Source organism: Pteropus alecto, unplaced genomic scaffold (assembly GCF_000325575.1).
Source record: "Pteropus alecto unplaced genomic scaffold, ASM32557v1 scaffold79, whole genome shotgun sequence".
Taxonomy (NCBI): Eukaryota; Metazoa; Chordata; class Mammalia; order Chiroptera; family Pteropodidae; genus Pteropus; species Pteropus alecto.
The window spans coordinates 15064246-15085211 of NW_006494612.1; the positions used below are offsets into that span (position 1 = coordinate 15064246).

The 20966-nt window shown below is 33.5% G+C and overlaps 1 pseudogene; it reads right to left on the minus strand.

The window, feature by feature from the left end:
- Positions 1 to 10644: 10644 nt before the first annotated feature.
- The window catches only part of LOC107196709, a 17769-nt pseudogene continuing 7447 nt past the window's right edge, over positions 10645 to 20966 (minus strand).

Here is a 20966-nt window from a genome sequence, read left to right on the forward strand (position 1 = left end):
TGGCAATCTGCTATACAACATTGCACCTATAGTTAACAATACTTAACAATACTGTGTTATACACTTTAATTTATGTTAAAAGATTAAAGGTCATATTATGTTCTTATCACAATTAAAAAAAATTTCCTGCTTAATAATTCCAACATTTGTATTATATGCGAGTCTGGTTCTGGTGCTTGCTTTGTCTCTTAAGTCTATTTTTTTTTTTCTTTCTTTCTTTCTTTTTTTTTTTTTTGCTTGTTTGTTCTTCTTTCATCTTTTGTCATGCCTTATAATTTTATGTTAAAGGGCAGATATTTTGTATACGGTAATAAGAACTGAGGTAAATAGTCCTCTAATCTGAAGATTTATGTTATTCTTGGTAACATTGGGGTTTTGTTTAATATTTGATATAGCTGTTAGTGCCAAAGGATCAAAGTTCCTCTAGTGTCTTTGTGTTGATTTCCTTATGTTAGTTTGCTAGTGTTGTAAATTCTTGGCACAAGTCATTTATCCCATCATGGACTGGTCAATCAGTTTTCTGAGTAGCTACTTAAAGTATAACTACTCAACCTGATATCCATCATATATTTTCTACTACTACATATGTCGTGGAAAACATAAAATGTAAATTACCAGCACATATCTCTCTCGAATGTTCTGGGTCTCTGATTCTGATATAGGTTATCTCCCAGGTAATACACATAATCCTGAGAATAGCGATATTATTACAAAGCCAACAATCATCATTCTTTTGATATGTATCCTAAGGTAATACTTTTTTCAGAACATCAAATTGCCAAAATGGACAATTTTTTCAACGACTGAGTAGAAAATTTGTGATATTATTTTATTGATAGGACTCAATGTTATATTCAATATATTTAATATTTAAAATTAAGAGTAAGTGAGCTGTATGTTTTATCAACAGTAAAAATAAATGTTGAATTTAAATCACTTAAGATACTGTGTAAAATTTTAAGTTCTTGGATTCATCAACATAGTAAATATTATTAGTCAATATTCTTCTTGCCTTTATTACCTAAGGATCTTCTTATTAGTATATCTTCCTAGGTTGGAATTATCAAACAGTTCCAAAATTCAGAAAAAGTCTTTTTATGATGCCATTATATATTGCTAAAAACAATATATGCAACCAAATAAGTAAAAAATATTCTAACTTTCTAAACTAAAAATGTCTGAAAGAATCTGGAATATTTCCCAGAAAGAATTCATTGAATGTAAGTTACCATGGTGATTAGCAAAAATGTGGAATGAAGTTCATTTCATGATAATTGCTACATATTTGCAGCTGAAGTGCATCTTTCAGTTTCAGTCTCAGACTTTGAGACCGTAATAATAGCTCTGGAATCTGAGTTGTATATTTAAACCTATAATATTGTGCAGAGACATATCTAATTCGGTGATTTTTTGTGTGTGTGGTGACTACCATGGTAATTTTTAAAAGCTTATCCCTATTTATTGAAATATCTGTGTATGGTTAATTGAGATTATGTTTGGTTCTTAAAAAAAAAAAAAAAAAACAGAATTTATTATGTCCACAAATCAATTTAAAGATAAAATAAAAGAAAAGAATAAAAGGATTTATTTTAAAATCCTCACCCTTTAGAAAGAATTTATCTTTAAGGCAATTGCATGCTCCTGCTTTGTAATTATTTCTAAAGAAGTTTATGGTCTAATGCCAACTTTTGTGAATTAATAATTTTGAAGAATGGTGCCAAATTCAGAAAGTCGATGCTTTGAAAAACTATTTTAACTCTTTGAGGCTAAGTGAAAGTTAAATATAAAACAACAAATTACTAAGGGATTAGTATGTGATATTATAATCATATAAATAAGCCCAATCAAAGATTCTTAATATTAGATACAGAATAGAGCTATGTCAAATTGCTTTATTGTGTACTGCTACTTTAAGTTTTTGCAATGATTTGATTTTAGAATATTGTCTATGTTTTTTTCTTAATTCTTACGACCTTCTGAATAAAAATAATATTGAAAATAAAAATAATAACATTCATTGAAGAATTATGATATCACAGACACTATATATACTAACTCATTTAATCCTTACAATAATACTAAGAAATAGGTCATTATCATTATTACTATCTCCATTTTATGAATGATAAAACCAAGGCACAGAGAAATGAAGCAATTTGTCAGACACCACAAAATTAGTATAGGAAAGAGCCAGAAATCAAATTCAGAGAGGCTGGCTCTAGCATCTACACTCTTAACCATATAATATTATACTGCTGATATGAAGTATTTTTATTCCCAATTAATAGACTCAAAATTGAAGTTTCAAAGAGCCAAGTACTGTCAATGTTACACAGTTATCAAATGGTAGAAGTAGAACTGAAGTTTGTTTTCTGATTCTAAATCTAGGGAACACCCCATCACAGTTTATGTTCTCCTTTAACTTAAACATAAATCATTGTTTTTTTCCTACTTGTCCAGCTGAGAATTTTAAAAAGTTAGTTTAAACTGCTTGTTACAGTTATAGCCTTCAGGCTGGACTTCTCTATTTGTTGTATATATCACATGTGCCCTTTCCATATATCATTGATACATAAGGATTAAAATCCCAAATAAGCAGTTTGCTAATATTAACAACTAATCTAACAATTAACGTTTTTTTTAAAAATTTTAGTTGAATGAGAAAGAAAATGACTTTTCACTATTAAGGAAGCTATGGAGTCAGCCTTTACATTTTATAAGGAATTTTTAGTCTGCTTATAATAGTCCTTTTAAAATTAAGAAAAAAATAAAAGGGAAATGAAGCGTTGCATGGCTCCAAAGTGCTAAAAAATGAAATTTTTCATGTGATTAGCAGGAGAGAGGAAGAATATTATAATTCTGAAATTTGGTCTCTAATAAACACCATAGAAGTAACCCTATCTATGAAGTGGTTCAAAAGTCTGCTCTGTGTGTGTGTGTGTGTGTGTGTGTGCACGCACACACGTGTGTAATAGGAGCAAATGAAACCGATGTACACATTTTTAAAAAATCAAAACGAAGAGAAACCTTCCAAAAAAGCCTACATCGCATCCCAATTTAGTAGCACAATCTACTATAGAAAGGTACAAAGTGTTCTTTCTGTCAGGGAAAGAAAAGCACTTAGTAGTAGGAAAATCAGAGAAACCAAACCACTGGCTTGTGACTCTCAGACATAGCTTCTAGAAATACTTTAATACATATTTAAGGAGAGAATTTTCATGCTGCTTTAAATATTAGGTTTAAATCAATAACAATCAGATACAACTAGTATTTTTTGACTCTGGAATATAGTCATAACATTAAAAAGACAGAACATTATAAAAATAACTTCCCTTATAAGTGCCCTACCAGAGATGACATATACAGCTTTCATTTAAAGATAACCATGTACTCTGTTTATGATTGTATTTGCATATATCCTGGCAGCATAATTATATGGCAACATTTATAAAGAAAATTAGTGTATTAGAACAAAATATAAAAAATGTTATTAAAAAAGAACAAAATATAATGAATGATTTTACTTACATTAAATATTTTTATAAAATTACATTATAGCAACATGCATTAATAGTAAATTTTGATAACTCAAATTAAACACTAAGTTTCAAAATTCTTATTCTTTACAAATAATTGCAAATGGGCACTTTTTTTTAGCTCTTTCATAATAAATTACCTTTGAGAATGCTATGATTGTCTTATTAGTAAAGTAGTAGACTAACTAGTTACTAAATGTCAAAGTCTACGAAATATTTTACGAATTAGTTCTCACTGATATAGAAAGATAAAACCCTAAACCCAAGTTTGCCACTAAGCGTTCTTTTTTTTTTTTTAATTGTGATTGTTATGTCCATATAATCCTTATTGGGTTTTATATTTAGCTAACTTGTGAGGATTCTTTAGAAAGGAATGATTAAAATGAAAATGTTTCTGCTTTTATCTTGCCCATTTAGCAAGGGTATATTGGTTTCTTATGGTTTGAGAAACAGAGAATACACCTGACATTGTCTGAAGAAATAATAGAGGCTATTGTTACTCCTCAAATTTGCCAATGATATTTTAATATATAATATTCACTGTAAAACATATTAAAATACAACTGAATATGTTAAAGAATGACTTTAAATACTTAAGGATTCAATAAATACAGGGCAGAAATTATAAATTTATTAAGGTTAGTTTTCTTGCTAAAATAAAGTAGGCACTAATATATGTCTCATTCTATTATTAGAATAGCTAGATTTAGTTGCAACTTTTTTTTTTACAGCAGAAGAGTTATTGCTGATGCCTCAGATTAAATAAAGTACAACAAATCCATGTCAGATTGTGGATTGTTGGGAGGTAGCCAGCCTCACCCATTAGCTATATGAGTCATTCCCACACACTCACCTCATGAAGTTGTGATTCAAATTTGTGCCTCATCAAAATCGCAAGTGAGTTCACATTATAGGCCTACTATTCACAGGAATAGAAACTCCAAGTGTTAAGTTGACAAATGCCAAGTATATGTTACTAACTGAGACCGTTTCAAAAGAAGAATATCTTTTCAAAGCATAAATAATTTAGTTGGCAGAAAGAAGACTTTTGTGAAACAAAACAAACAACAGCCAAATTACAACGAAAATATAGTACAAACTAAATGATTCTCTTTCTTCTATAAGAATTTTCTTAAAAATCATTTCCTCTGTTAAGTGTCTCTAATTTCTTTAAGCAAATTAATCCTTTCTTCCACTCTGAATATGTTTATTAAGCATTTGTCGGTATTTGTTTCCATTTTTTTTTCATATTGTGTCTATCCGCAGCTAGAATTTGAGAATGTCAAACAGCATAGTAATGTTATCAGGTTCATTTTTGTATTTCTTAGCATATTGCCTGAAATATATAATTGTTTATCAAATTAATTCATTCACAAGAAACTCTACTGGGCATGGATTATTGGACACAAATAACTATCCTGCCCCTATTTGGTTCAAGAACGTACTTAATCAGGAGTTGCCTGGATGCAGAGCATGAGCAGTGACATTTAAGTACATTCCACACTAGTCATCACATCCTCTGAACACTGCATACACAGATACACAGAGAGAGGACATGTAAAGGTATTATGATTAGAAAGATGTACGTTGATGTGGCAGTAGAAAGTTCTCTTCAAGGGAAGATGCTGATAGTTTATCTTCGTTTTCTGATTTCTCTCTAGATGAAAGATTTGCATGTTTACACTTTCACAAAAGAGAAAATATGGCAGTGTATTTTACCATTCACTGTGAGTTTATGTATTACATTTAATTTTCTGTCATGATTCAGACAGGTACATTTTTCCCTTTCTGTGACTTCCATATATTAAGTTGTGATAGCAGGAAGTATTTTGATTCTCTGCTACCAGAATCCACCCCCTCACAGGTAGCTGCTGACTGCTAGGAAAGTGACGATTTGGACCTGTTGGAGCACACAGGTCAGACACACCTCTACTACCAATTCTCTGACACCAGACCTTTTATCACTAGAGATTCATTATTATGATTTAATGATGCTATCTACTTTAAAAATGAAACTACTCATCAGAGAGAAATTCTTACTGTGAATGAACTGATCAGATTACTTCCCTTCTAGATTGAGGGGATCTTAAAATTTCCTCAAAGGACTTAGTTGGAGGAGTTTGTGGACGGTATATTTCAGCCCTGTCTTCCTGTCCTTATACTGATTAACTATGGCATTTGGTATTTTTTAATCATCATTAAGAAGAGTTCATTGTGATTCCTTTTCAGCATATTCTTTTATATTTACCATAGGAAGTAGCATAGTGTTACGCTAACCAAAAATATTTAATAATTACCTTTCCATCAATTAATTAATGCAATATTTGCCCTTTCTCTTACAAATGTCAAAATATTTTCCCTAAAATTGTTATTGTAACAGACATATAATTCCGGGATTTTTGTTAAGAAAGTGCTTTCATTTAAAAACTCCAGAATTTTGATGCTTCATTTACCAACTATTCAAAAACCATGCTGAATTGGCACTTGCTTGGCAGCCTAGATTCAGTGGTACTATTGTAGAACCACTTAGCTAATTTAGAAAGTTGTGCAGTCTAATTCGTCATGATATTTAAACAATATAGAGGGTTTTCAGAAAAAGAAAATATGAAGATTTGAATTTGTGTCATACTAAATTATACTAAATATTGATAAACTGCCATATAAACAGAAAGACTTTTGCTGTTTTTCTTGTAAACCCGTGTGAAAGTCAGCATTATCTGTCATTTCATTTTTTTTTAAATGATTTTCAACTTATGTTCTTTTTGGCTATGAAATAAAGGCTAATGAGCTTTTTTTTTTTTTTTGGTTCTAGAAGTGTATGTCTTCTGTTTTCGGTTATTTTCAGAAATACTTTCTTAAAGCTTTTATTTTCTTCAAGATCAATAGTAAAAAAAAGGAAAGAAGGAAGGAAGGAAGGAAGGAAGGAAGGAAGGAAGGAAGGAAGGAAGGAAGAAAGAAAGAAAGAAAAAATGAAAGAAAGAAAGAAAGAAAGCAAGCAAGCAAGCACGAAAGAAAGAAAGAAAGAAAGAAAGAAAGAAAGAAAAAATAAAAGACATGGACTAACAACATAATTTGGATGATGGATATTTGTATTAAGAAATCAAGTTCATACCTCTGCAAAATTTAAAACACATAAGCATTTTTATATATGGTCTTATATTTTGTTGATTATTCCTCATTTTGCAATTCATAAGTACTTCAGTAGGTTATGTAGTTTGAGATATATTTCTAGATCCATACAGTTATATATCCATAGTTATATGTGGATCTAGATATATAATCTATATATAGATATATATTTGCATTTTGAATATCCGAAGTTTTATTGGCAGTGTTGTAGATGGCCAATTAGCAGGAGAAAATATTACCATTTTTTAATAGAAGTAGTAACTAAGTAATTTGTATAGTTATTAAACTTTAAAAATATTATTTATGTTTACAACATTTATAAGAAGATGATGTCAATTCATTCAATACACAAAAACATATTAAGTGCTTACTATATACTAATCTCTGTTCTAAATCTTGAGGATAACACAGTGAATAAAACATAAAAAAATGCCTATCCTTTCACTTATATTCTTAATGAGGGGATATAAAATAAAAATAAATTAGTAAAGTTAGATAAATAATTATAGAAAAAAATGAAGCACTGAAAGAGGATGGCAAGTATATAAACTAGATGCTAGTTAAAATATTTATATATTTACTAATACTTTGTGTAGCTTTTTCAGAGTTTTAATGACCTAGCTGAGATAGCACATAAGTCTCTTCATAAACTCCGTAAACTCCAATGATAATGCTGAGACAGAATCTTTACTGTTTACCAGAGACACCCTAATGAATAACTATGAAAACACCTCAAGGCACAAACAGTGAGGTTTTTCTGATCTTAGAGATGATTTTAACCACTAAAAAAGCTATGTGCTTTTTTATTCTGCAGAATCAAGAAAATTTTTCAAGAGTTCCAGTGAAGATAGGAGAGTAGGTAAACACTGTGCTTGCCTCCTCTCATGACCACATCAGAATTAAAACTAAACTACAGAACAGCCATCACTGAGAATCACCTGAAGTCTAACTGAATAGTCTTATAACTAAGGACATACAAAAGAAGCCACATTGAGACTGATAAGAGGGCCAGAGATACAGAACAAGCTAGTCCCACACCCACATGTGGTGGTTAAAAATCAGGAGCGATATCTCAGCTACGGAGGTACCCCTAAGGAGCAATGGGTCTCAGCCGCACACCAGGCTCCCTAGCTTAGGGATCCAATAATGGGAAGAGAAATCCCTATAACTTCTGGCTATGAAAACCAGTGAGGATTGTGGCTGAGTGAGATGGAGAGCTGCTGGCATTACAGGCAATGCTCTTAAAGGGCTGGCACATGGACTTACTTGCTGACAAACTCACTTGCTTTGAGCTCCAGTGCTGAGGCAGCAGCACAAAAGGCACCAGAGGCATATGGCAAGGAACTGAATTGTCTGGTTTCAGGACAAGGGCCGGAGAGGCAGATTTCTCCCAGACAGAAGTGCTAGTAGAATCCATTGTTCCTTTGTTGAGCCCTCCCCTAACCCAGCGAGCAGACGCAGATGGCCACCATATCTGAGACTCCTTCAAACTGGCTGACACTGGTTCCCCTGCCCCAGTAATTCCCTGAGACCCCACCCAACTTGCGGGCCCAACCAAGCCACTTCCAGTGGCTTTTCTATACAAGCATTCTACTTTGGTTCATTCTGTGAACTTACCTAAAATCTCTCAAAGTTTTGCAAACTCTAAACAAGCAGCATCTGGCCTCAACATGCCCTATACCTTTTGCTAATATGTCCCAAGTCCAGAACTAGGAGCAGCCAGCCTCAGTTCACAGCTTAGCCTCTCCCAAGCACCTTCAAGACCAGAACAAGTGGAAACCATCTGCAGATCACTTTGTAGCTCATACCAAGTGGCTCTAAGTAGGGCTAAACTTGGCCTGCAACAAAGCCTCTACCAAGTGGCCTCAGAACCAAAATGCCCATGGATAGCTTCAGATTATACCGAGCACCACGAACTACCTTCACAAAGAACATACCCAAGAGCAGAATTGGCAGGCACCAGAGCCCTGCTAAAATGAATCCTACTCTGTAGGATCAGCCCCTTCATAACAGCTCCTCCACTGCAGTCATGGCCAGTCCTCATCACCAATCAGCCTGAGGATCAATCCCTCCCACTGATGTGCAAACAACCAAGCCTCAACTACAACAAGATGGCACACACAACCCTAGGGACACACCTAGAGCACCTGGCTCAGATGACTGGAGAGACTGAATCACTGGATTCCACAGGACATCTACTAAATAAGGACACTCTACCAAGACTGAGAGACACTGCAACTCTACCTAATACATAGAAGCAAACACAGCCAGGCAGCCAAGAAAGGTGAGATGAAGAAACACGTCCCAAATAAAAGAAAAGAATAAAGCTTCAGAAAAAGAACTAAACAAAATAAAACAAGTTATCTACCAGATGCAGAATTTTAAACACTAGTATTAAGGATGCTCAATGATCTCAGCGAGAACTTCAATAAAGAGATAGAACACATACAAATAGAAATAGAAAGCATAAAAAAGAACCAGTCATAAATGAAGAATACAATAGCTGAAATGAAGAATACATTAGAAGGAATTAACAGTAAATTAGATGAAGCAGATCAGCAATTTAGAAGATCAGATAGCAGAAAACACCCAATTGAAACAGCAAAAAAAAAAAAAAAAGAATTCCCCCCCCACCAAAAAATAAGGACATTTTAAGGAGCCTCTGGGACAACATCAAGCATACCAATATTCACATCATTGGAATACCAGAAGAAGAAGAGAGAGCAAAAAAATGAAAACCTATTTGAAAAAATAATGATGGAAAACTTTCCTAACCTGATGAAGGAAAGAGATATACAAGCCCAGCTCAGAGAGTCTCAAACGAGATGAACCTAAACAGGCCTAAACGCATAAGACTGTCAGTTGATGTCTCAACAGAAATGTTGCAAGCAAGAAGGGATTGACACGAAATATTCAAAAAGATGAAAAGCAAGGACCTACAACCAAGATAATTCTACCCAGCAAAGCTATTATTTAGAATCAAAGGACAGATAAAGAGCTTCACAGACAACAAAAAGCTAAAAGAGTTTATCACAAACAAACCAGTATTACAAGAAATGTTAGAAAGATTTTAAGAAAAAGAAAAGAAAAAGATAAAAAATGAATAATAAAATGGCAATAACTACATAACTACCAACAATTACTTCAAATGTAAATGAATTAAAAATTCCAATCAAAGATTTAGGGTGGCTGAATGGATAAGAAAACAAAACCCTTATATATGCTTCCTAAAGGCAACTCACTTCAGATCAAAAGACACACAAACTAAAAGCAAAGGAATGGAAAAAGATATTTCATGAAAATGATAACAACAACAAAAAAATCTGGGGTAGCAATACTTAGAATAGACTTTAAAACAAAGGCTATAACAAAAAAAAAAAAGGACCCAGTAATTCCACATCCGGGTATTATCCAAAAAACCTCAAAAATAAACTCTTATTTGTTTATTTTTTTGGTTTCACTTACTTCCAAGAGACGTGCATTTATATGTTCATTGCAGCATCATTTACAATAACCAAAACATAGAGACAACCTAGGTGTCTATCAATGGATAAATGGATAAAGAGGTAGTATGTATGTACAGTGGAATACTACTCAGCCATAAAAAAAGAACGAAATGTTGCCATTTGCAATGACATAGATGGACCTAGAGGGTATTGTGCTGAGTGGAATAAATCAGCCATAGATAAACGTATTATTCCACATATACGTGAAATAATATACGTATTATTTCACGTATATGTGGAATCTAGAGAACCGGATAAATAGACAAACAAAACAGAAATAGATTCACAGATGCAGAGAAATTTTTTTTTTTTCCTGCAAAAATCTTTATTGTTTCATTTTGGTCCAAGGCATGGGAGAAGGCTCCATGGTGGTTAGAAGGCTGCCTAGTGGTTGCCGGGAGAGGATCAGGTACAAGGCCAACACCAGGGGGATGCAGAGGGGTCCCTCAAAAACCTCTGGACTCTAAAGGCTCCTAGTCATGCTTGAGGGTGAGCCTTTTGAAGAGATACTCACCCCGCCCAGCTTGGGGATCAGCCTGCCTGCAGAGGTTAGTCAGATGGTCACCTATCTTCTTGATGAGTTTCATCTCCTCATTTAGGAAGTGACTCTCCAGAAAGTCACAGAGATGGGGGTCTGCACAGGCAGAACCCATAGCATGCAGATCCAAAATGTCCTGGTTCAGGTTCTTCTCCATGACCGTGAAAGTTTCCATGACATCTTGAGTTTTACCTCACTTATCTTGGGAAGGTTTCTGCAGTTCTAGAAGAGGGGGCAGCCGTCACACTGGTTTTGCATCTTGAAAAGACTCTCGGTGACCTCGCATTTTTCCTCAGCCAACTTGCAGAAAAAGTGGCCCACGCCTTCCAGAGCCACATCATCATGGTCAAAATAGAAGCCCAGAGAGAGATAGGTGCAAGAGGCCAACAGATGTAGGTTGACCAGAAGGTTGACAGAGGCCTCCACCTTGATGGAATAATTCTGACAGATTTGAGAGCTCTTGGTTATTCAGCAATAAGGAGTTAAGCTCAAAAACAGTGTTGGCTGGTCAAGGCCAAGGACAGCTGAGAAGGTTCTGAAGGTTGCTACTGGGAAAGAGATTAGAGAGTGGTCGAAGGCTGGAAAAAGGGGCATCTGTGGGTCTGTTTTGTCCAAACACTATTGAAGCAAGAGACAGAACTGGGGAACCACGAGGGCACTGCCTGTACAGAGAACATTTTGATGGTTGCCAGATGAGAGGAGTGAGGGGATGCATGAAGAGGGGAGGGGATTAATAAATACAAATTGGTAGTTACAAAATAGTCTTGGGTATGTAGAGTATAGCATGGGGAATATAGGCAATAGTATTGCAATAACTATGTATTGTGTCAGATAGGTACTAGATTTATCAAGGTGATCACTTTGTAAGTTATATAAATGCATAATCACTGTGTTGTACACCTAAAACTAATGCAATATTGTATGTCAACTGTAATTGAAAAACAAAAAAAAACATGTACTTAAAAAAAAAGAAAATTGAGACTGGTTGTGGAGTTGGAGGAGGAGGCATAAAATGTTTCCTTTTCTGATATATAGAAGGTTAGAATCTGATACTTGTTTAACCATTAAATCTCATCAAAAGTAATAATTTTCCATAAGCAGTAAGATTAATCATGGGATTTCTTTTACATTTTGAAAACTGGCTCAGTAATGATGAAGTAACATTAGTTGAAAAAAGTCATTGTTTTGAAATAAAAAAAATTTTATGAGGTAATAAGAGATTTATAAGTTAAAAAGGAAATAATAATGATGAAAGTGCCAGAAAGATCAACGTCATGATGCATGTAACAGCAAAATCTATGAGAACAAATGATTTTGTAATTTAACCTTTTACAAAAAGAAAATAAATTAGAAAACATTAAAATGCTTGTTTAATTTTTATTTGTGGTACAAAACAAGTTTGTTTTAAATTTTAGTCTTATCTCTCTTTTAATGCTATTGGCTGAGAGAAAAGCTTAAAACTAAGGTTCATGTAGGATAATCTTTTATTCTGACACATCAAATTATGAGTTAACCGCAAATAATAACAATTATAGTTGACATTTATTGAAGGGTTACTATGTGCTAGATGTAATGACATTTGATCCTTACAGAAACCTCATGTGGTAATTATTGTTTTATTGATGATGAAATTGAGACTCAGAGATATTGTTACTTCATCAAGGTCAGACAGGAAGTAAATGACAGATAGGAATCAGACTAAATCTACAACCCATATTCCTAAACTATATAAATTTGACTCTTCTAAGTAATATCATTGAATCAATCAAGTTATTTAAAAAAATGAAATCGTAAGATTAAAAGAGAAAACATACAAATCGTAAAGACAAACATAATAAGAAATGTTTGTATGACCTTGATTATAATGGAAAATTTTAGGGTTTTAAGAAAAATTAGGGTCATATCCTGGCTATATATTTTTTTCAATTACAGTTAACATTCAATATTGTTTTATATTAGTTTCAGATGAACAGCATACTAGTTTGACTTTTATGTCATTTATGAAATCATTCCCCCCAATTAATGTAGTACTCTCCTCGCACTGTATAGTTATTACAATATAATTGACTGTATTCCCTAGCTGTACTTTACACCCCTATGATTATTTTGTAACTATCGGCTTGTATTTCTTAATCCCTTCACCATTTGCACCCAGCCCCTCGATCCTCTCCTATTTGGCAACCATCAGTTTATCCTATCTATGGGTCTGTTTCTGTTTTGTTTGTTCATTTATTTTATTCTTTAGATTTCATATATAAGTCAGATCACATGGCATTTGTCTTTCTCTGTCTGGCTTATTTCACTTAGCATAATAAGGATGGTAAGATTTCATTCTTCTTCTGTGGCCAAGTAATATTCCATTGTATATTTGTACCACTTCTTTATCCAGTCATCTCTTGATGAGCACTTACCTGGGCATCAGCTCCATTAATGATAATATATGCATTGAAGGTTGGTAATCATGTAAGCAGAATTGTGCAGGCCACAGCTTAAAATCTAATTTTATTCCATGTGTGATGGTTACCATTAGTGGGTTTCAAATAGGTGGAGTGCCTTGATCTGCCTTACATTTTAGAGACAAGGATCACTCTGACTGCCATGAGGGGAAAAAGCTTTAGAAGAGCAAGAGTAGAAGAAAAGAAACCAGTTAGAAGATTATTTTATGGTTAGACCATTCAGGAATAAAAATGGTTTAGACTAGGGTGGTAGGAAAATTGGTCATGTGTAGAATATATTTTGATGGTGGAGCAAATAAGATTTTCTGCTTAAATGCAAATGACATAAATATAAAAGAGGGAAAAGAGAGAGAAATGTAATTCAAAACTGATATTTTTAGACTGAAATTAATGATGCAGTTCCCTGAAACAAGAACATTTGGGGAGAAGCATATTTGATGGAGAAGTTTGACCATCATGGGATGAAGAAGATTAAATATGCAAATGATCATGTCAGGAAGGCAGCTAGATCTGGAGTTCCAGGGAATGTGCAGGCCTGGAGATGTTTATCAGGGAATCAGTGACATTTAAAGTCATGGGAGACATTTTAGCAAGAAAATGTAGATGAGAAGAAACTGAGGATGAAGCCTTAGGGACCACCTGAATTTAGAGAAAGACAAAAAAGATCTCACTCAAGAGCTTGAGAAAAGGAATCAATTAGGGAGATGAAAGACCAGAGGACAACCTAGTCAGTCACAGGCTTCTGGATCGAAGGTTACTGAAAGTCAGATGACACAAACGGGAAACAGTACTCTTGCTCTTCAGTTGTCCTCATCATCGACATTTACATTTATGGCCCATCTTCCACATTAAAGTGAGAAGAGGATTCCTTCAGAGGAAACATTTCATTTTTCTTTTTTTTTATTTGAAATTTTCATTGAGATGAATGTAAAGTCATAAGCAGTTGGAAGAAATAATACAGAGACATCCAGTACGTTTTACTCTTTCTCCCAGTGATAACATCTTGCAAAACTAGTACAATATCACAACCAAAATACGATAATTCCTTTTTATCCAGTTTTACTTTCTGCAGTTTCAGTTATAGGAGGTCAACAGCAGTCTGAAAACGTTAAATAAAAAATTCCAGCAATAAACCATTTGTAAGTTTTAAATTTAAATTGCATGGCATTCTGAATAGTGTGATGAAATTTCAAGCCACCAGCTCCCTTCCAACCCAGACGTGAAACATCCCTTTGTCCAGCATCTCCACCCTGTAGACACTTCCTCTGTTAGTCACATTGTAGACATCATCTCTCGGTTATCAGATCTAATATGGTTGTATCACAATGCTTGTGTTCAACAGAACTTTCTTTTACTTAGCAACAGCCCCAAAGTGCAAAAGTAGTGATGCTGGAAATTTGGATATTCCAAAGAGAAACTATGGAGTGTTTTAACTAAAAATGTGAAAGTTCTCAATAAGGAAAGAAAAAAAATGTATGCTAAGGTTGCTAAGATCTATGGTAAGAATAAATCTGCTATCTGTGAAATTGTGAAAGAAAAAGAAATTTGTGCTAGTTTTCTGTTGCATCTCAAACTTCAAAGTTACAGCCATAGTGCATGATAAGTGCTTAGTTAATATAGAAAGAGTATTAAATTTGTGGGTAGAAGACATGACAGAAAACATGTGATTGACAGCGATGTGTTGTGCCAGAAAACATTGAGCCTATACAAAGACTTCAGCAAGGGTGCTCTGAAATGAGAGACACCAGACCATTTACTGCAAGTTAGAGACAGTTATACAGATTTAGGAATAGGTTTGGCATTTTATCAGCTTAGATCATCACAAGAAGCAAGTATACAGTACAATAAGATACTTTGAGAGGGAGAGACTACATTCACATAGCTTTTGTTACAGTATATTGTCATAATTGTTTTATTTTATTATTCCTGTTGTTAATCTCTTATTATACTAATTTGTAAATTAAATCTTATTATAGGTATACATGTATAGGAAAAAACATAATATATATAGGGTTCAGTACTTCCTGTGGTTTCAGACATCCACTGGAGGTCTTGGAACATAATCCCTGTGGATAAGCGGGGGCTATTGTATTGACATTGATATTATCCAGTTTAGATTTTTCAAATTTTCTTTTTTGAACTCATTAGTGTCTCTCTGTATATTTAATTCAACACAGTTTTATGAGATGTAGGTTCATGTATACACCACCAGAAACAAGATAAGAATAACTCTATTGTAAGAATCCTCATATTATTCTTTTATAACCATCCCTCCCCTTGGTTACCAGCAATCTCTTCATTTCTAAAGTTTTGTTATTTCAAAAATGTTATGTAAAGGAAATCATACAATATGAAACCTTTATGATTGGATTTTTTGTTCAGCATAATTCCCTGGAGATTCATTCAAGTTGTTGTATTTATCTATTTTATTGCTCAGTGGTATAGATGTACCACAGTATGTTTAACCATTTGCTCATTGAAAAACATCTGACCTGTTCTCAATTTTACTATTTTGAATAAAGCTTCTATGAATATATATATGCTTAAGGGATTTTTTACAAATGTAAGTTTTTATTTATCTGGAACAAGTACTCAATTGTATTATTACCTTGTCATATGTAATTGCATATTTAGTTTTTTTATGAAACTTCCAAATTGTTTTTCAGAATGAACCTATCATTTTACATTTACATCAACAATGTATAAGTGATCTAGTTTTTTGTATCTTTACAAGCATTTATTATTGTTATTTTTTAAAATTTTAGCCAGTCTGACATATGTCTAGTGATATCACATTGTGGTTTTAATTTGTATTTTCCTGAATGCAAATTAAATTTAGCAAATGTAGAAAAATATCTTTTCATATATTTATTTGTTATCTTAGTCTATTCAGGCTGCTATAACAAAACTATGGTATACCGGGTCACTTAAACAACAAACATTCATTTTTCACAGTCTGGAAGCTAGGAACTCCAAGATCAAGGCACTAGATGGTTCAGTGTCTGATGAGGGCCTACTTCCTGTTCATAAACAGATGTCTTTTTCTCAATGTGTCCTCATGTGGTGGAAGGGGCAGGAAGCAATCTGGGGTCTCTTTTTATCAGGGAACTAATCCTATTCATAGAGCTCCACCCACATGACCTAATAATTTCCCAAAGGCCCTAGCTCCAAATATCATCACATTGGGGGAATAAGTTTCAATATATAAATTTTGGAATGGACACATATATTCAGTCTATAGCACTTGTCAATTGTACATCTTTTTTAGTGATATGTTTGTTCATTTCATTTGCTCATTTTCCAATTTTCTAATTAGATTTTTTTTAATGTTGAATTTTGAGAATTCTTATTTATGTTCCAGATGCTAGTCCTTTATCCGATATGAATTTTTAAAATATCTTCTCCTGACTTGTAGCTTATCTTTTTATTATCTTCACCTGGCTTTACAGAAAATAAAAGTTTTAATTTTGATAAGGTTTAATTTCTCAATTTTTCTTTTATGGATTCTACATTTAGTGTCAATTTTAAGAACTCTTTGTCCAGCTCTAGCTCCACAAGGTTATTTTCTCTTCTCTTACTCTTCCAAAAATCTTTACAGTTTATGTCTTACATTTAAGTATATGATCAACTTCAAATTAATTTTGTATAAGGAGTGATGTTTAAGTCAAGGATTTGTTGTTGTTTTGTGTTTTTTATTTTGTTTGGCTTTTGCTTATGAATGTTTCAGTTGTTCCAGCACCATTTGTTGAAAAGGCTATCCTTTCTTCATTGAATTGATTTTACACTTTTGCAAAAAAACAATTGTGCATACTCGTGTTGGTCTATTTCTGGGCTATCTATTGTTTCATTGTTCTACATTCCTCTCTCTTAACTTTTTCTTTGTTTAGATTTCTATTTTTTCATTGTTTCAAGAAAATATTATAGTTAATTCTTGGAGCATAGTTTATGATGGTTGCTTTAAAATTCTTGTCAAATAATACCGATACCTGGTTCATCTCTGTATTTGCGTCAGCTGATTTTCTTTTCTAATTCAAGTTGTAATTTTCCTTGTTGATATGATAGATGATTTTCAATTGCATACTGGGCACTTTGTTATGATAGGAGACTCTGAGTCCTATTTAGATCTTTTATTGTCATAGGCAATCACTCTCTTTCACTTTAGCATGCAGGTCCTAGTCTACTTTTGTGGGCTGTGGTTCCAATGACAAAAATTTAACAGTTTTATTTTTGTTTCCTTGGTTTATCTTGTGGCACTGTGGCTCCCACTTGCCCCTACTAGTGTTGGCTGTCGGGGAAGAAGGGATTTCCCTAGGCTAAGCAGCCCATTGTGTCTTGCTAGGTGAGGAAAGTCTCAGATCTACTAAGGTGTAGGATATAAACACTTTCTTGACTCCTGGCAAAGTGGATCAACATATGGTGCCGCAAAATTATAGGAATAGGAGCCATAAGTCAGATGGGAGGATCTTTCCTTCTGAAATATCTTTTTTCTTGTTTTCACACCTTTCTTTCTTTCCTCTCAATTCTTAGCTTTCTTTATTTTATTCTATTTTTACTGTGATTATACTGCTGGAATATTTAGGAGAGAATCTTACTGAGCTTTACTTCCTTTCTCACGGGTCCAAACCTCCCACCTACACAGAGCTCAGCCACGATAGAGCTACTTTGGTCTGTCACCGCTTGCCCCCATACAGACACCTAGGACTGAGTAGCTAAAGCAGAGAAGGGGGAGTTTATGCATGTTTTAATATTTGGAAATGGGGAGTTTATATTTCTAGTGTGGAATATAGAAAATAAGTACACACACAAATAATATAACTTCAGATATAGTAAGTGCTATAAGAAAAGAAAAAGACAATAGTATAAACAGTGGTGGGGGATGTGTGTGTAGCTAATTCAGTAGACTTCCAAAAAGACCTCAGAAATGCTAAGGTATGAGGTGAGTTTGAACTTGGTGAGTTTAAGAGACAGGTAAGAAGGCCAGTGGAGCTGGAGTATAACTTGCTTCAGATCCATGGTACAAAGCAATACTAGTAATTAATACAATCCCCTTTTTATCAGAGATCAGATTGGTTTATCTGACTTTGACAAACCAGTGCCAACTAATTTCAGACCCGCTGAAATTATCCTTTATAGCACACCTTGTAACCATAATTTTTTTTGAAGGATAGGTGAATTTCCAGTAGTTTTTAAGAGAACCATACCACTTAGGTAGAAATAAGAACAAGCAAGGCAGTGAGACAAGAAAAATTTGTTAAAAAAAAAAACCTCTTGGCATCCTAGATAAACAAAATAATTCAAAGAACTGAAGGGATTGGTAATAAAAACAAGAGAAAAAAACAAATTTAAGATTATAATGAATAGTCATATTTAGAATTCTGTGTATCATGGTGGAGACAGTTAACATTCTTCTCTAACATATTCTTAGAAATAGCATCTGACAATGGATCAGCTTTTCATCTAAGAGAATTCTAATTTGAGATTGAATATTAACTAAATATATGACATGGAGACCATCAAAAATATATCATGAAAATAATTAAATCATGCACTCCTGCATTTATTTAAAATAATTTTTTGTGAGTTTTTTATAGTTTTTATAAAATTACAATATAACTTGCTTATACAAAGAATCAAAAAAAGTATAAGTTCATTTATTCCACAAATCTTTATTGAACACTAAGTACATACTGAACATTGCACTAATTTTATGTACTTAATCTAATTTAATCTTCACAAAATATATTTTTAGTGCATATTACTATTACTCACTTTTTTAGATGATAAAACCAATGCACAGTTAAATAAATGGCTGAACGAAAATGGCTGAACAAAAATTTGAATGCAGGTTATCTGAATCCAGAACTCATTCTCTTTATCACCAGGCTACATTATGTAACATTAGTTTCTGATCTCAAGGTGCTCAAATTAATAAAGAAGACAGACAAATGAAAAATGACAATATATTATTGAAAATGTATTCCATAGAGTGCTACAGAGGCATTTGGAAGAAGTAGCTAGCTCAGTGAGAGACTTGTTAGAAAGGCTTCCTAAAGAAGAAAGTAGAATAAGAATTGAGATTTAAACGGCAAATGGAAATTCACCATGAGAAGGTCAGGTGGGAAAAGTATTTTCAGCAAGGAGAACAAAAGATTTATTGCAAAAGTATGAACCTAAGAAAGAAAGCATTGGGGAAAAGGAAATATTTGAGAGCGAAAAATAAGATAGGTAAATGAGATCACGTTTTAGAAGGTTTTATCCATCTTATTATGAAATTTTAAAATACCAATGGCTGTTTGTAAATATTAAAGAATCTCAAAGAGTGGAGTTAATAATAAATATATTTGACAACTATGTGGAAAATAAATTGGGGGTGAGAAACCAAATGCACATGACAATAATGAGCAACTGAATTAAGATATTGGCAATTGGATTAGAGAAGTAAGAGAAGTTTCAACAGTTATTGAGAGGAAGAAACATTTTAACCTAGAAAATAAACTGATGGATAACCCCAAACAGAGGGAGGATGTAGAATCAAAGTAGTGACTTTAAGAGAGCTAAACTTTCACATAATTTTGTGCTAAAATGCAAGAAGTGCTGAAAACATGAGGATGCGGAATTTGACGTACCTTAAGTCAAATCATGACTCTACAGTTTCTAAACCGTATGATCTTATGCAAAATACTTCAATTCTACAAGCCAAAATTTCTTTATATCCTCTTTTTTAATGTCTTCCAGTCAGTCACAATGTGCTATCACTTCTATTTCTTAAAAACAATTTGAAACTATAACTTATTGGTCTTTCTAGCCCTTTGTATCTTGCTTGATCTGCAGACTCCCCTTAACCAGTCTTCTTGGCCTCTAATATCTTCTCATTCTAGTCCATCTTACACATACCATCTTTCAAAACAAAGAAAGATAATATTTTTCTTTAAAGAACACTGGCTTCAGTGTAGGCAATGTATATAGGGAGACAAGAATTGTCCAAAGAGATTAGCTGGAATTGTTATAATATTCTAGAAGTGGCTTGATGATTCAGAAGGGATAGACTAGAGATGTAGCAGCAGACGTGCACAATGTGGATGGATTTGAAAGACTCAGTTCTGGATAGCATGGACAGGGAGAAATGTGTGAAAGATGACTCATTGATTTCTAATTTGAGTTACTGGATGAAAAAGGGCCAAAAGAGACAGAAAGTCAAGTTTGGTTTTGAACAAATTGATGGTGAAATGATTCTCAGAGATCGAAGTGGATGCACAGAGGAAGTAACTGAGTCTGAGGCTGAGTTAGAGCTATATATGTAAGTGTCATGAGTATGCAGGTATCTGTGAATTTATAGATATGGATAAGATTGTTAAATAGTGAATATAGAATGGAAAAATCAAAAGACTATGACATTAGAATGCCAACATTTAATGGTAAGTAGAAGAGGAGGAATCTACAAGGCACATAAGAAGTAGCCAGAAAGGTAGAGGGTATAATGTCATGATTGCTGCCAGAAAGATTGTTTCTAGAAGGACAGAGTAGCCACAGCATTGATCAATACTAAGCAGTGAAGTAAAATGATGTCCGAAAAATGCCCCTTGGATTTAGCAAGATTAATGTCATTTAAGAGCATTAGTGGGTAGTTTATCCTTGGAATAAAGGGTATGAAAATAAAGAGTGGGTTGAGGAGTAAGTTTGAGATGAGGAAAAGAAGAAAGTAAAAATAACTAAGAAGTTGAATTGTGAAAAAAAGAAACGAGAGAGATAGAGATGATAGAGATAGAGATAGAGATAGAGATAGAGATAGAGATAGAGATAG